Below are 15,288 nucleotides of genomic sequence, written 5' to 3' on the forward strand. Positions count from 1 at the left end.
TCCACGAATCTGTTTTTCTTTTTAATTTACCTTATCTGGTTCATATTTTACAATTTGAAAATGACGAAAAATCACTTGCAACTGTGGACGCGAATGAGTTATGTTCTTTCGCCGGGTACTGTACATGTGTTTATAATGCAGAATGCTGCCTTACAGGTGAAAGCAGGTATCTTAAAAATGCACACTTTGTGTGTGTGTTTGTTTGCGTGCGTGCTTGTGTGTGTGATGTCAACCTTTCGGGTGTTGAGGAATATGTTTGCTTTCAAGCCCATGCTTCATTTAAGTTCCAATTTCAAAATATATGAAGTAAGAGACAGAGAGTGCAAGTTAGTTCCTGCAGTTAAAGGCACACTCCTTCCTTGAAAACATGTATCCCTATCTCAAATATGACCAGGCTCTTAAATGAGATAAAACCATCTCTCCAGTTTAAGACACAAACCAACAAGTCGCGTAAGGCGAAAATACAATATTTAGTCAAGTAGCTGTCGAACTCACAGAATGAAACTGAACGCAACGCAACGCAGCAAGACCGTATACTCGTAGCATCGTCACTCCACCGCCCGTGGCAAAGGCAGTGCCCGTGGAATTGACAAGAAGAGCGGGGTATTCGTTGCGCTGAGAAGGATAGCACGCTTTTCTGTACCTCTCTTCGTTTTAACTTTCTGAGCGTGTTTTTAATCCAAACATATCATATCTATATATTTTTGGAATCAGGAACCGACAAGGAATAAGATGAAAGTGTTTTCAAATTGATTTCGAAAAAAAAATTTTGATAATAATTTTTATATATTTAATTTTCAGAGCTTGTTTTTAATCCGAATATAACATATTTATATGTTTTTGGAATCAGCAAATGATGAAGAATAAGATAAACGTAAATTTGGATCGTTTTATAAATTTTTATTTTTTTTTACAATTTTCAGATTTTTAATGACCAAAGTCATTAATTAATTTTTAAGCCACCAAGCTGAAATGCAATACCAAAGTCCGGGCTTCGTCGAAGATTACTTGACCAAAATTTCAACCAATTTGGTTGAAAAATGAGGGCGTGACAGTGCTGCCTCAACTTTCACGAAAAGCCGGATATGACGTCATCAAAGACATCTATCAAAAAAATGAAAAAAACGTTCGGGGATTTCATACCCAGGAACACTCATGTCAAATTTCATAAAGATCGGTCCAGTAGTTTAGTCTGAATCGCTAGACACACACACACACGCACATACACCACGACCCTCGTTTCGATTCCCCCTCGATGTTAAAATATTTAGTCAAAACTTGACTAAATATAACAAGTCGCGTAAGGCGAAAATACAATATTTAGTCAAGTAGCTGCCATTTTTCAGCAAGACCGTATACTCGTAGCATCGTCAGTCCACCGCTCACGGCAAAGGCAGTGAAATTGACAAGAAGAGCGGGGTAGTAATTGCGCTAAGAAGGATAGCACGCTTTTCTGTACCTCTCTTTGTTTTAACTTTCTGAGCGTGTTTTTAATCCAAACATATCATATCTATATGTTTTTGGAATCAGGAACCGACAAGGAATAAGATGAAAGTGTTTTTAAATTGATTTCGACAATTTAATTTTGATAATAATTTTTATATATTTAATTTTCAGAGCTTGTTTTTAATCCGAATATAACGTATTTATATGTTTTTGGAATCAGCAAATGATGGAGAATAAGATAAACGTAAATTTGGATCGTTTTATAAATTTTTATTTTTTTTTACAATTTTCAGATTTTTAATGACCAAAGTCATTAATTAATTTTTAAGCCACCAAGCTGAAATGCAATACCGAACCCCGGGCTTCGTCGAAGATTACTTGACCAAAATTTGAACCAATTTGGTTGAAAAATGAGGGCGTGACAGTGCCGCCTCAACTTTCACGAAAAGCCGGATATGACGTCATCAAAGACATTTATCAAAAAAATGAAAAAAACGTTCGGGGATTTCATACCCAGGAACTCTCATGTCAAATTTCATAAAGATCAGTCCAGTAGTTTAGTCTGAATCGCTCTACACACACACACACAGACACACAGACACACACACACACGCACATACACCACGACCCTCGTTTCGATTCCCCCTCGATGTTAAAATATTTAGTCAAAACTTGACTAAATATAAAAATGAACAGCCTATAGGTGCTCTCTGTCAACAGTGGACATTTTCTGACAAATTAATGTCATTAAAACAAACCAATGGCCTTCAAGAAATTATTTTAAAAAAAATCCAAATCAGCACAAGTAGTCAAGGTATTGATTTTGAATTTGTCCAAGTGGAATAATGATCTTATCCTATATAACTAGGTTAGAGATTGCTTGGATCTCAATTGTTTTCATTAGAAGGAGTGAGCCTTCACCCACTGGAGCCTGTTGTGCACTTCACCCATAATCAGAGAGATATAGAGAAAAGACAACCTGGCAACACAACAAACAAGTTCAGTAAAACTTAAGTAAAGCTTGCAAAACCTTTCTCTGACATGTTCATTTACCTGCCAAAAGTACCATGTTAAATAGACGATTTAGAAGAAAAAAACGCTTTTAGGTTTGTATGTGTTGTGGAAGGGTAACCTTTTCTTGCAAAACCTATGACAAACAAAGGAGGGGCCAATCAATAGTGAGGGGTGTGTCACATGGACCAGAGCACATGTTTCCAACACACCCATCACTAGTGATTGGCCCCTCCAATGTTTGTCAGAAGTTTTGCAAGAAAAGGTCACTCTCCCACAACCGATACAAACCCGACATTTATTTTCAGAATTCGTATATTTGACAGCAAAACTGAGAACAAATGTAAAGTCATCGCCTTCACTTAGTGTGAAACTGTGCGGAACGATGGACTGTCAATAATTACAGTCAGTGTGATTAAGTTACGCCAAATCAAGAAAGACTGAACATTCATGGTTTGATTTATGTGATTGCCATGTTTGCTTGAAATTTTGCTGATAGCATATTCAGTCTAATCTTGCGTTGCAGGTGGAGCCTATTTAGTCCATTCTTGTATTGCAGGTGGCGAAGCAGTCTATTGGAAGAGACTTGGCGTCTGTACTTGTTTGCATTACTGACATACTTGGGGAGTACTTAGATTTTTCTAGAATTGTTTTTTTTCCTCCTGATTCTGGACTTCAGTATTTTGTGTGTGTGTGTTTTGTTGTATATGTGATTTGCTTATTAGTGATGTGTAGTATTGTTTGTGGGATGATCGTGCAGTAAAGTTGAGTGATTGTGAAACTGTCTTGTGCTTCAGGGGGTAGTGTATATGCGAGAGATTGTTGGTTGAAAAGGGATCTCTATCCCACTCCCACATAGGGGAGTTACATTCAAGGTAATATATCGCGACGGGGGAAGGGGGGGAGATGGGATAGGGGAAAGATGGGATAGAGCCACTTGTTAATTGTTTCTTGTTTACAAAAGCACTAATCAAAAAATTGCTCCAGGGGCTTGCAACGTAGTACAATATATGACCTTACTGGGAGAATGCAAGTTTCCAGTACAAAGGACGTAACATTTCTTACATACTGCTTGACTAAAATCTTTACAAACATTGACTATATTCTATACAAGAAACACTTAACAAGAGTAAAAGGAGAAACAGAACCTGTTAGTCGCCTCTTACGACATGCTGGTTAGCATCGGGTAAATTCTTTCTCGTCCCAAGCCATCTCCAAACAACCATCCTTAATTTTTAAAGCAAAGAATTAACGTACAACTTGGTACACACAATTTACAAAAGAACTTGATGTGTAGTCTTTTGCAAAACACAAAATGGATAAGCATGTGTCATAAACAGATGTTTTGATCAGTAGTCTTTCTGCTTTAGGTAAAACTTATGTTGACAGGTTTCTTTTCTATGCCATAATGAGAGAGAACACCGACCTTCTCTTGTGCTCAAGGGAGATACATAGACATAATGTATTTAACAGAAAAAAATGTAATATTTCTTTTCGATGAAGTCTTTTGCGATTCTCAAAATGTGGCTAAAATAATTACATTGGAAATGATACAGGTCCTATAATAATCTGCCACATTAAGGAAAAATCAACAACAACCAAACATAACTGAGCCAATACAAGAAGTAGCCATGCTACTGGGTTTTAGTGTTAGTCAAAAAAGACAATATTCCATGAAAAAGTCTGAGCAGATTTGGTGATTTACAATAATCATAGTCAACTGGTGCTCATGACTATCATTATTGTAAATCACCAAATCTGTTCAGACTTTTTAGTTAGAGTGAACTATGAAGAAGAACAGTATTCTCCAGTAGTGTATTTTCACAAAACAACATTGGTACAACGTTCATAATTAGGTGTGAGTAAACTATGCTGAAGGCATCAATAATGGGCAAAGGAATAACCTAAGCATGTTCACATGAAGTAAACCAACAAAAACTCAGAAACATTTTGTAAAGCGGAATCAACCCCCCAAAAATAATCTCACAAGGATCCAAACTAATGTATAACACCTGCTGTAAATTGAAGTACATGTATGTACTTCAAAAGGACTGCCCAGAAGTCAATAAAGTGGTAATTTTCTCCCTTCAACAAGATACAAAATCACAAAGATGACAGAAACTATGTGATGTCAAAATAACCAATACATATATATTCATAACGTCTACAGTGCCATCTTTCTTCAAGACAAAGGGGGAAATACATGTAGATGAATTGTGGAAATAACGTTTCTGGGTTGTAAAAGAGTGAGTACTCAAGAGTCTTAATTTTGCTCGGACAAATATTGACATGTGGTTCCTTTACACATGTATGATACACACACCCTCGCTAGTGACTGGCCTATGTCACATGGGGAAATATCTCACTTGACATTAGTGGCCAGTCACTAGTGAGAGGGTGTCTCTGAAACACGTGTACAGAAACCACATGTTTATATTTGTCTGAGCAAAAGCAAGAGTACTCACTCTTTCACAACCCATATAAACCCAACAAAGTTATTCAGGAATTCGTCTTGATACAGCAGCCAAATAAGTTCACACACACACAGAGCAAATAAATGTTCATTGTCTTTTCACACAATAGGATATTTCATTCTGTTAAAAACAAAAATGGCCTGTTCTGATGTCTCTCGGTCCCAGTGACTGAAAAGTGTGATACAGTCAACAGTGTACTAAAGAAACCGATTATAACACGTATGCATCATAGACTGTGTACATAGTCATTAAAAAAGCATCAGGTAAAATCAATAAGGTGCAGGAGATCATTCAGACAATAGAGTTACATGGAGCAACCTTTCCAACTTTTTACAGTAAATGCATGGGGTATTAAAATTCAAAACTCAGAAGTGTATTCAGCTTCTGCTACATTGCCAAGCTTGCCACAGAGATAAAATAGTCGCACCTGCCATATGAGAACAGCCTATGATAAGAAGAAACCTTGCAATAAAGGACTGGACACCTTCTGAAGTCCCTTTTTACATTTAGTCAAGTTATGACTAAATGTTTTAACATCGAGGGGGAAATCAAGACGAGGGTCGTGGTGTATGTGTGTGTGTATGTGTGTGTGTGTGTGTGTGCGTGCGTGTAGAGCAATTCAGACCAAACTACTGGACCGATCTTTATGAAATTTGACATGAGAGTTCCTGGGTATGAAATCCCCGAACGTTTTTTTCATTTTTTTGATAAATGTCTTTGATGACGTCATATCCGGCTTTTCGTGAAAGTTGAGGCGGCACTGTCACGCCCTCATTTTTCAACCAAATTGGTTGAAATTTTGGTCAAGTAATCTTCGACGAAGCCCGGACTTCGGTATTGCATTTCAGCTTGGTGGCTTAAAAATTAATAAATGACTTTGGTCATTAAAAATCTGAAAACTGTAAAAAAAAAATAAAAATTTATAAACGATCCAAATTTACGTTTATCTTATTCTCCATCATTTGCTGATTCCAAAAACATATAAATATGTTATATTCGGATTAAAAACAAGCTCTGAAAATTAAATATATAAAAATTATTATCAAATTTTTTTTTTCGAAATCAATTTAAAAACACTTTCATCTTATTCCTTGTTGGTTCCTGATTCCAAAAACATATAGATATAATATGTTTGGATTAAAAACACGCTCAGAAAGTTAAAACGAAGAGAGGTACAGAAAAGCGTGCTATCCTTCTCAGCGCAACGAATACCCCGCTCTTCTTGTCAATTCCACGGGCACTGCCTTTGCCACGGGCGGTGGAGTGACGATGCTACGAGTATACGGTCTTGCTGCTTTGCGTTGCGTTCAGTTTCATTCTGTGAGTTCGACAGCTACTTGACTAAATATTGTATTTTCGCCTTATGCGACTTGTTATTATCTTCAGTAACATATACCTGTAATGACAGGCCGCCTGCAATGTAAGGACATGTTTGGCTGGACCATAGGGCTGTTTTTTCATGGCAAGTACCACTGTGATATTCCGGTACAGAGATGTTTGGAAACTATTTATGCTGCACTCCTAGCCACGAAGGACACTTTGGAGATCAAGGTGTACTTCTTCTTCTTCTTGTCGATCACTCAGATCAAGGTGTACTAAAAATGTGAGAAAAAAAAATTGTCACAAGAGAAAGTTTAGACACAGAAAAGCAAGATTTATTTATTTTTAGATCAAGGTGTACTAAAAATAAATAAACTCTGCTTTTCTGTGTCTAAACTTTCTCTTGTGACAATTTTTTTCACACGGGAAAGAAGATATTACACTCTCATACATAAATAAATTCAGTTTTCTGGGGAACGCAAGAAGAGAGTAAAGACATCTGTTAGGGGAGGAGATCAATTCTATGGTGGTCTCAGAAAGCTAGGTTCTATTGTACATTTATTTAGACCACTGTGTGAAATCAAATAAGAAGCTGTATATCAATATACATCACTTGAAAATCCCCCCAAAAGACAAAGTTTGAACTAACATGTCCATAAAAGCTGCAAAATCCACCACGAACATATGTGACCCTCCACCACGAAATGAGTTGCATGTCACCTCGCGCGGTTCTGCGCTAGGCTCAATATAAGTCCGAGGAGTGTCTTGTAACAGTGTGAGGGTCACCTTAGTAACAGGCTTATAACTCAAACAGTTTTTGCTTTTTTCAAAAATGGTTTGCACCACTGGATAGAGCATAAAAAGCTCTTCAGGAAAATGTAAAAATATGAAAATCATGCAAAGGAGACATGCGACTCATTCCGTGGTGGAGGGTCACATAATAGAGTTAAACAATAGAATTGATGAAAAATGCACAGTGAGTGTTTACCAAACTGTATCTTCTCTTGTTTGTCCATAGTAGTCCTCTATCAGTCTATGGCTCTCAAAATTAAACAGTGAACATGTCTGAGGGCTTTAACATCAATCTTCACAGCTACTGCCTGGTGGTGATACTAGAACTTCCTGTGTTGATGTCTTTTTATCCCAGCCTTGTTGTGCCTTGATTGGAAGACAGTATCACAAGTAGTGGCCACCATCGGACAAAACACTGTCTGTCTTGCACTGGAAAAAACAAAACATTCTGGAATTACAAAGATATAAACACTTTTTCAAACAAACTGTATTCACAAGAAACCCGAAGGTTTGTTAAGTATTGAGTTCCCTACATTCGCTCAAAGGGAACACACTATCATTCATTTATAAACAAATAACCACACACACACACACAAAAACAAATAGCACACACCCAAAAACATAACTATCACAACCAGACTGGAGAACACACAACCCTTATCTCAAATTGTCTTCCTGCAATAGAAAGTGAAGGCTGGAGCTCATACAGTGTATTGCTAACAGTAACACACAACCATAAGTAATTTTGCTGTTCAAACTGTCATTGTAAATCATGAATGAATTAATTCAACATAAACTTAGAGACACAAGTAATATTATATTGCTGTGTGTGTAAAACAGCGTTTGAGCTATTGTTTAGGCTAGCATGTACGTTTTAACTTACACAGTACCAGAAGGTGCACAAAATACCAAACCATTTACCATTCCAGCAAGAGTTTTCTAATAGTAATAGACGATGTTCAGAAATAACTGTCAGGATTTTCAGGTCTATTGCTATTAGAGTAAGACTAAGAGCCTCTTTTAAGTGGTCAAGCTTTTCAAACTTAGACAAAACAAGTATTGTGCTTCTGAACAGGTTTATCCTGTGATCGGGACTAACAACTAACTCTGATGTGTTTGTTATGCAGCGTGTGCACAATACTATGCCACTTTCTGTAAATGATCAACGTTCACAAGTTTATCAGAGTTCCCGATGATCGCTGGCCTATGTGCTATAGTGATCCCTCTCAACATGTTCTGATTGATGTGACATGAGTTTCATAAAACACATGTGCTTAGAGAACACTTCCACTGATCTGCAAGCAATCGGCTCTGATGTGCATAGTTTTGAAAGAAAAGGGTATTATAATTATATATATGAGCGCCGACTGCATAACATACATATCAGAGTTATTTGTTTGTTCTGATCGCAGGATAAAGCTGATCAGAAGTGTGGTGCATGCTTCGCCTTGTTTTGAAAAGCTTGTCCTTGTAAAATGAGCTCATCTACCACACCAACCAAAAATCGGGACAAAAATTATTTCCGTAAGACGTCTATTCACAGTTATCTTCAAACAGGGGTGGGGGTGGAGGGTAACGAAAGGGGTAAACAAATCCCAGGACCACTTAACTTCTACAAACTTAAAAACATACCTGAGTTCTTCCGGACGCGGCCACCATTTTGACCCTTGTGAGTTGTCCCTCTTCTCTTACTCCAACAGCTTGTTTGTCATCAGTTTCTTGATGAACAATGGAAATAAATTAGAAATCAGTTACAAAGTTACATAAGTCAAAACGTTTTAGCGACAACACACTGTTGACTGTACTTAAAGCTGTCGTCTATCTACGACTATACGTGGCTCGATGTTTGAAAAGATAGGGCTTAGAAGCACGTACTGAACTCAGTTCAGTGAAGGCGGCCTGAAACCATGACAGATTCATTTAACGCTTGACTTTTGCTGTGATAACTTCCTGTTTGCTCCCTCTATATTCAAGAGGCACCAAAGGGAACAAATACGCCTTGGTGGAGATTCAAACTCAGGAACTCACGATTTCAGGGCTGATGTTCTTACCACTTTATACTACTGCGCCAATTATGACAAGCGCTGAACAATTTATACATTTATTTTATATTATTTTTGGAGCAGCATCTATTTCATTATTTCATACCTTTATCCATCAATTGCTCAGGAGTGAATTTAACTATTTCTTGGATAGCTATACTTGAACTGCACAGAGATTTGGAGAGATTAAATCAATAAATTACTGTTCTTCTACTTAACATAGTTAACTTGTATGTTGTAAATAGATATCACAGCCATCACATCGCCTGAATGTCGTGTAGCATGGTATTGGTAACATAAAACATGTGCTGCAATTTCGTGAAACATGTTTGCAAAATAACGGCGAAGTTTACAGACAATTTTGACGCTATTGCAATGCATGAATTATAGTGAGTATTTCTACGCACATACCCTCCCAGAGGGAGGCTCATGGCGTTTACAATATGCCGTGTGAGATGGAATTTTTTACACAATATATCACGCATTCACATCGGCCAGTAAATCTCAAGCGTGTTAGGCGAGTATATACTTTCACGGCCTATTATTCCAAGTCACATGGGTATTTGGTGGACATTTTTATATATGTCTATACAATTTTGCCAGGAAAGACCCTCTTGTCAATCGTGGGATCTTTAAAGTGCACACCCCAATGTAGTGTACACGGGACCTCGGTTTTTCGTCTCATCCGAGAGACTAGCACTTGAACCCACCACCTAGGTTAGGAAAGGGGGGAGAAAATAGCGGCCTGACCCAGGGTCGAACACGCAACCTCTCGATTCCGAGCGCAAGTGCGTTACCACTCGGCCACCCAGACACCATGAATCATTGAATGGTATTATAATAATAATAATAATTCTCTTTATTTATATAGCGCCTTATCCGAAGTTCAAAGCGCTTTTATGCCGTGTGAGATGGAATTTTTTACACAATATATCACGCATTCACATCGACCAGCAAACCTCAAGCCTGTTAGGCGAATGTTCACCTTTCGCGGCCTTTATTCCAAGTCACACGGGTATTTGATGGACATTTTTATCTATGCCTATACAATTTTGCCAGGAAAGACCCTTTTGTCAATCGTGGGATCTTTAACGTGCACACCCCAATATAGTGTACACGTTAATTCCACCTTAGCATAGAAACAAATTGTAACTTTTGCATCTTTGTTAAAACTGATGGAGTGGCCTAGTGGTCATGACATCGCCCCCGAAATCTTGAGGTCCGAATCTGGTATACTATGAGTAGCAACAAGAATAATGTGTATGCTTCCTTTGACCGTAGCCTGTTTATTTCAAACCTAAACCGACTAGTAGTGGTGACAGACAGGGCTGGATTTAACACAGATACATGTGTGAGTTATTAATGTAATGGTCAACAAGTTACCATACTTTTTTAAATGGAAGAAGAGCATTATCACATTGTTGGCAGCATTGTGCAAAATACCCATACCATTCTGGATTATTGAATTGATTGACCCCAACATGGACCAAAACTCGTTAACATTATTAAATAACAATCACTCTGTAATGATTAACAATTGTTGGTTACATTTTCAAAGTTTACTACAATCATGTAGTCAGAAAGAGGTGTACACCACTGTATAGAAGAGTATTACTATTACTAAGTTGCAAACCCCACTTTTATAAAGTAATTGCTAGAGAGAATTTCAAACACCACCAGAATAATGTAATGAACATCGGGTTTTCTTTTCAGATCTCCTGGATTTATAAACAAAAGCTGCTAATTCAAAACCTACAACTCATCCAAAGATGGAAAAAAACCATGGTTCGAGATTAGCATTGCGATCATCCTTTAAAAAAACACAGCTTAAGATTTGAAATAAATACTAACCAAGCCTATGTATATAACTGCTTGTTGTACTAACTACTATGGTCACAAAACTGCCATTGCTAGGGAATGCTAAAACAGATAAAGGCGATGGATATAGCTTTCTGTCAGCACATTGAATAACAATGAAAATGAAAAGGCAATTAAGGGCTGTCTGGCTGACCGTAACAATAGCAACCACAGTCAGCATTAACCAGAAAGATTTGTGTGTGTAGCCAAGCCTAATGACATTCGATTCACCTGTTTTTGCATGATGAAGGAGTGGTATATGCAGAAATTCCAGCAGCGGACCCAGGTATCCTAGACTGGTCAGGCTCTGAATGTACTCTGGCCATAGAACTTCTTTGTGAGAGGCACCCACCAATAAGTCCTCGGACCTGAAAACGACACATAAAATACAGGATAAGAATAAGGATAAGGTGTGATAATTGATATAGTCCTGTGAGGTCAACCTCATGGCAATTCGGGTTGCTTTCTCTCTGGGGAAAGTGAACCGCCATACACTGAGTCAATAACACTGATACAGTACACTACAACATTTTTTTCTACAATCTTTTTTTACCGTTATTTCCACTTTGTGATTCATGCGATCTTATGCATGACTCCTGATAATGTCGTCTGGCGTCGGCAACACTTCCATATCAATATTAAAGCTTTGAAAACATTGTTATCTTTTGACCTAACCGGTTTTTTTAATATTCTTAGCAGTAGCAACCTCCTTGCGGAAACTTCCAGCCTGCCCTACTGATGTCGTTAATGCATCACGTTCAATTTCAGGCCAGTCCACCTTCTCCAAACGTTTTGCAACCCTTCAATGGCTTCATTCAGTCCTTTCATTTTTCTGAGATGTTGAATTGGCAAAATGGTCTTATTTTAGGGTGTGGCACAAAGTGAAGCACTGGGAATCTCGCCATGACCCATTTCCAAAATAAAGAGAAAGCAAACATTTACTTGAATCGAACCATTTAGGAACTGTGGGATTCATGGGGGTTTATCCATTTGAGAACAAATCTGTTACTTCCCTTGCCAAGTAACATTTCCCTTTATTTTCCTTTTTTAAATTTTGTTTAAATAGAAATTATTAAAATAGAAAGAGGTTTTTAATATGTACAGAATAAAAGAACGGAGGAATGCTTGCGTAAAGAAGGAATTTCCAAAGAAACGAGTTTTCACAGGTATGTAAATTGATTTGAAGAAAACTCTGAAAGGGGTGTGTGTGTGTGCGTGTGTCTGTGTGCATGATCTGTTGGCAGGTCCAGATTAAAAAACAAATTGAAAAAATAAAATCTGTGCAATCTTGCATATTAGCAAGATCTAGATCAGCACTTTCCAGGACGTGTACGGGTAACGTGATCAAATGTAGTTTTTACATCACGCGTTTGCCAAGATCTGCAGTCTTGGTGGGAGCAAAACAACGTATGCCTTTGGAACATTGGAGAAACAAGAAGAGCAAACGCTCGATCGAGTCACTTTCGCAGTTCTGAATATTATATGAGGCATCAGATGGACAGGAAGAAATTGCTATTCACAACACAATACAGATGTAAATAATTTGATGTAAAGAATAATCCTATAAAGTTTGAATCAAATCCGATGAATAGTTTCAGAGATATGATATTTCAATTTTTTTCCTTCAAGACATACCTGTGACCTTGAAAAAGGTCAAAGGTCACCAAAGCAGACGTCAAAGTGTAGAGGTCACTGGGAGTCACGTTCACATAAAATTTGAGCCCGGTCACTTTTATAGTTTCCGAGAAAAGCCCAACGTTAAGTTGTGTGTTGCCGAACAGAAAAGGCTAGTTATCTCCCTTGTTTTTCTGATAACGTTCGTAAAAGGCTACAGATGTAAATACTTTGATGTAAAGAATAATCCTACAAAGTTTCAATCACATCCGATGAACTTTGTCAAAGATATAAAATGTCTAATTTTTCCTTTGACGCTGACCTGTGACCTTGAAAAAGGTCAAAGGTCAACGAAACCATCGTTAAAGTGTAGAGGTCATTGGAGGTCACGACTAAACAAAATATGAGCCCGATCGCTTTGATAGTTTCCGAGAAAAGTCCAACGTTAAGGTGGTGTCTACGGACGGCCGGCCGGACGGCCGGCCGGACGGACGGCCGGCCGGACGGCCGGCCGGACGGCCGGCCGGACAGACTAACACTGACCGATTACATAGAGTCACATTTTCTCAAGTGACTCAAAAAGTGAGTCACGGGTGACGCAATATCTACACGTACAGGCCTTTGCTACACGTTCGACCACCCAGAACACTGTATTCTGGGAATGGGAGTATCTTTCATGAATAATATTGTACACAGCAACAACAAAAAAACTGACCAAATTTAATACATGTACATGTTTTGTATTGCGAGTAACCAATAATCATAACCCAAGTTTAACTGAATTAATATTATTTGAACATACTTACTCTCCAGGACCCCCTTTCGAACTGTGCACTACCCTACTAAACTGCGTTCAACATTCAGACATGGGATTCAGAAAAAATGATAATTAAGGAAAAAGAAGGTGGGGGTCTGGGGGCTGCAGAAGGCCCCCAGTAGGGTCCAGGGGCAACGCCCCTGGTCGGGGTCTAGGGAAAGCCCCCCGAAGCTGAAGTTTTTTAGTGTTTTAGACACACAAAAATGGCCCTGAAATGCATATTTCAGCTTAATCATAGCCCCCCCCCCCCCCCCCCCCCCCCCTTTCTCTTCCTTCCCATGTTTCTCAAATTAATTTTACACTAAGACTCAAAATAAGGAGGAGAAAGAGAGAGAGAGAGAGAGAGAGAGGCGGGGGTGGGGGGGGGGGGGTGGTGGTGGCATGTGACGGTGTGGTTTCAATGTTCTTACCTTGTCGGTGCCAAACGACCCCAGTGACTGATTACACGACTGGGTTTTCAGGATAGTCATGTGCTTGTTGCTTTTCAAGTGGCTTTTGAGGGCAGTCTTTCCATTGGAGCCGTAGTTGATAACATCGTTGCACAAAGTGCACTGAGTTTTTCCCGGCAAGTTGATTTTAGCAAAAGCATCGCCAACTTTCAGTTTCACGTCTTGTGTCTTCTGGCCTTTCTCGTCTTTCCAGCTCAATGATACAACTTCATCGAGCCAGTCGAATCTCCAGAGATTTTTCTTGTACTTCTGCTGGTCAATTTCCCGGGCTATAACGGTTTCGTCTCGCTTTAGCTTCCTCATCAGTTTGGCAGGTGGCTCGAAGCGATGTAAAAATGGCGCCGAATCATTCTCATACGGTATGCTTATACTGAATCCCCGACAGCTACGTTGAAACGGTGACTGTTGGAGACAAAGAGCGCGTTCCCATACGGATCGACCAGCAACAGTCTGACCGTTTTAGGAACCAACCGTTCAAGAATAGTATGGAATGGAGCGTCGCGATCAGCGGACCGGCCGAAAAACTGGGTCTATACCTACATATACCCCAACATTTTCTCAGCGGATTTGCACGAATCTCAAGAATGATCCCTGGAGCCTAAAGATTTACGGAATTCCGTAAATTTACGGAAGAATCCCATGTCTGAACATTACGATCGCTTTTCGTGTGCCACTTGTAGGAGCTAGCTCATTCAAACAGTTTTCAAAAGTGACTCACACGGGCGGAATCTCACTGAATGAAGGGACGGTTTTATGGAAGACTTTGGTCTACTGGGTAGATTGTTCTTTTTGATTTTTGTACCTCGATTTTGTTTTTCTCGGAAGAGGAATTCTGTTCTCTCTGAAATGTGTAGCTTTTCTCGGAAATCCTGGGATCCGAGGAGAATTTATCTATGAAAAAAACCCACAAAAAAGGGTAGTAAAGACCATCAAATTGTACTCACTTGATAAAGTGTTGTTAGTCCTGAGTTTTCAAGTGATGGCTGGCTAGAGGGTGTTCTGATTCTTGTAAGTTGTATTGAATCTTGGTCTCTGTCCCATACATCTCTTGTGGTGACAGCGGCAGCATGAATCAAACTGCACTGTGATTGAGAGTCCACACACACTAAAAATAAAGAGTAGCAAAATGGTTAACCAGGAATAGTCGAATCATGATGGTTAGTGAATTCCCAGACATGCATTCAATACAATGATCATAAAAGTATAACGTATAAGATGTCAACATGTATACTACATACATGTGACCTGGGGTGAGGTGCAAAAAGCCAGACTCTGAGCCACCGAACTGGGTGGAAATCGCACGCGGGGTCTGACTGGTTGAAATCACAACAAATCTTAATTTCAACCAATCCAACCCTGCGACTGTGTAACACCAAGTTTTGCACCCTGCACCTCAGCCCAATCAAATACCTAAGTTTGTTAATGTTAGTTGTTACTGTGTGTGTGGTCATTGAGTGAGTCGTACT

General features: G+C 38.9%; 1 long non-coding RNA gene across 1 annotated transcript in view; it reads right to left on the bottom strand.

The window, feature by feature from the left end:
* Positions 1-6,322: 6,322 nt before the first annotated feature.
* The window catches only part of LOC138949772 (uncharacterized), a 13,206-nt gene continuing 4,240 nt past the window's right edge, over positions 6,323-15,288 (bottom strand). The window contains exons 2-5 of the long non-coding RNA XR_011450433.1: positions 14,767-14,927; positions 11,174-11,310; positions 8,676-8,761; positions 6,323-7,472 (exon numbers count right to left, since the gene is read on the bottom strand). This is a non-coding gene — a long non-coding RNA (uncharacterized lncRNA). The remainder of the gene's footprint in view (positions 7,473-8,675; positions 8,762-11,173; positions 11,311-14,766; positions 14,928-15,288) is intronic.

Source organism: Littorina saxatilis, linkage group LG16 (assembly GCF_037325665.1).
Source record: "Littorina saxatilis isolate snail1 linkage group LG16, US_GU_Lsax_2.0, whole genome shotgun sequence".
NCBI classification, from domain to species: Eukaryota; Metazoa; Mollusca; class Gastropoda; order Littorinimorpha; family Littorinidae; genus Littorina; species Littorina saxatilis.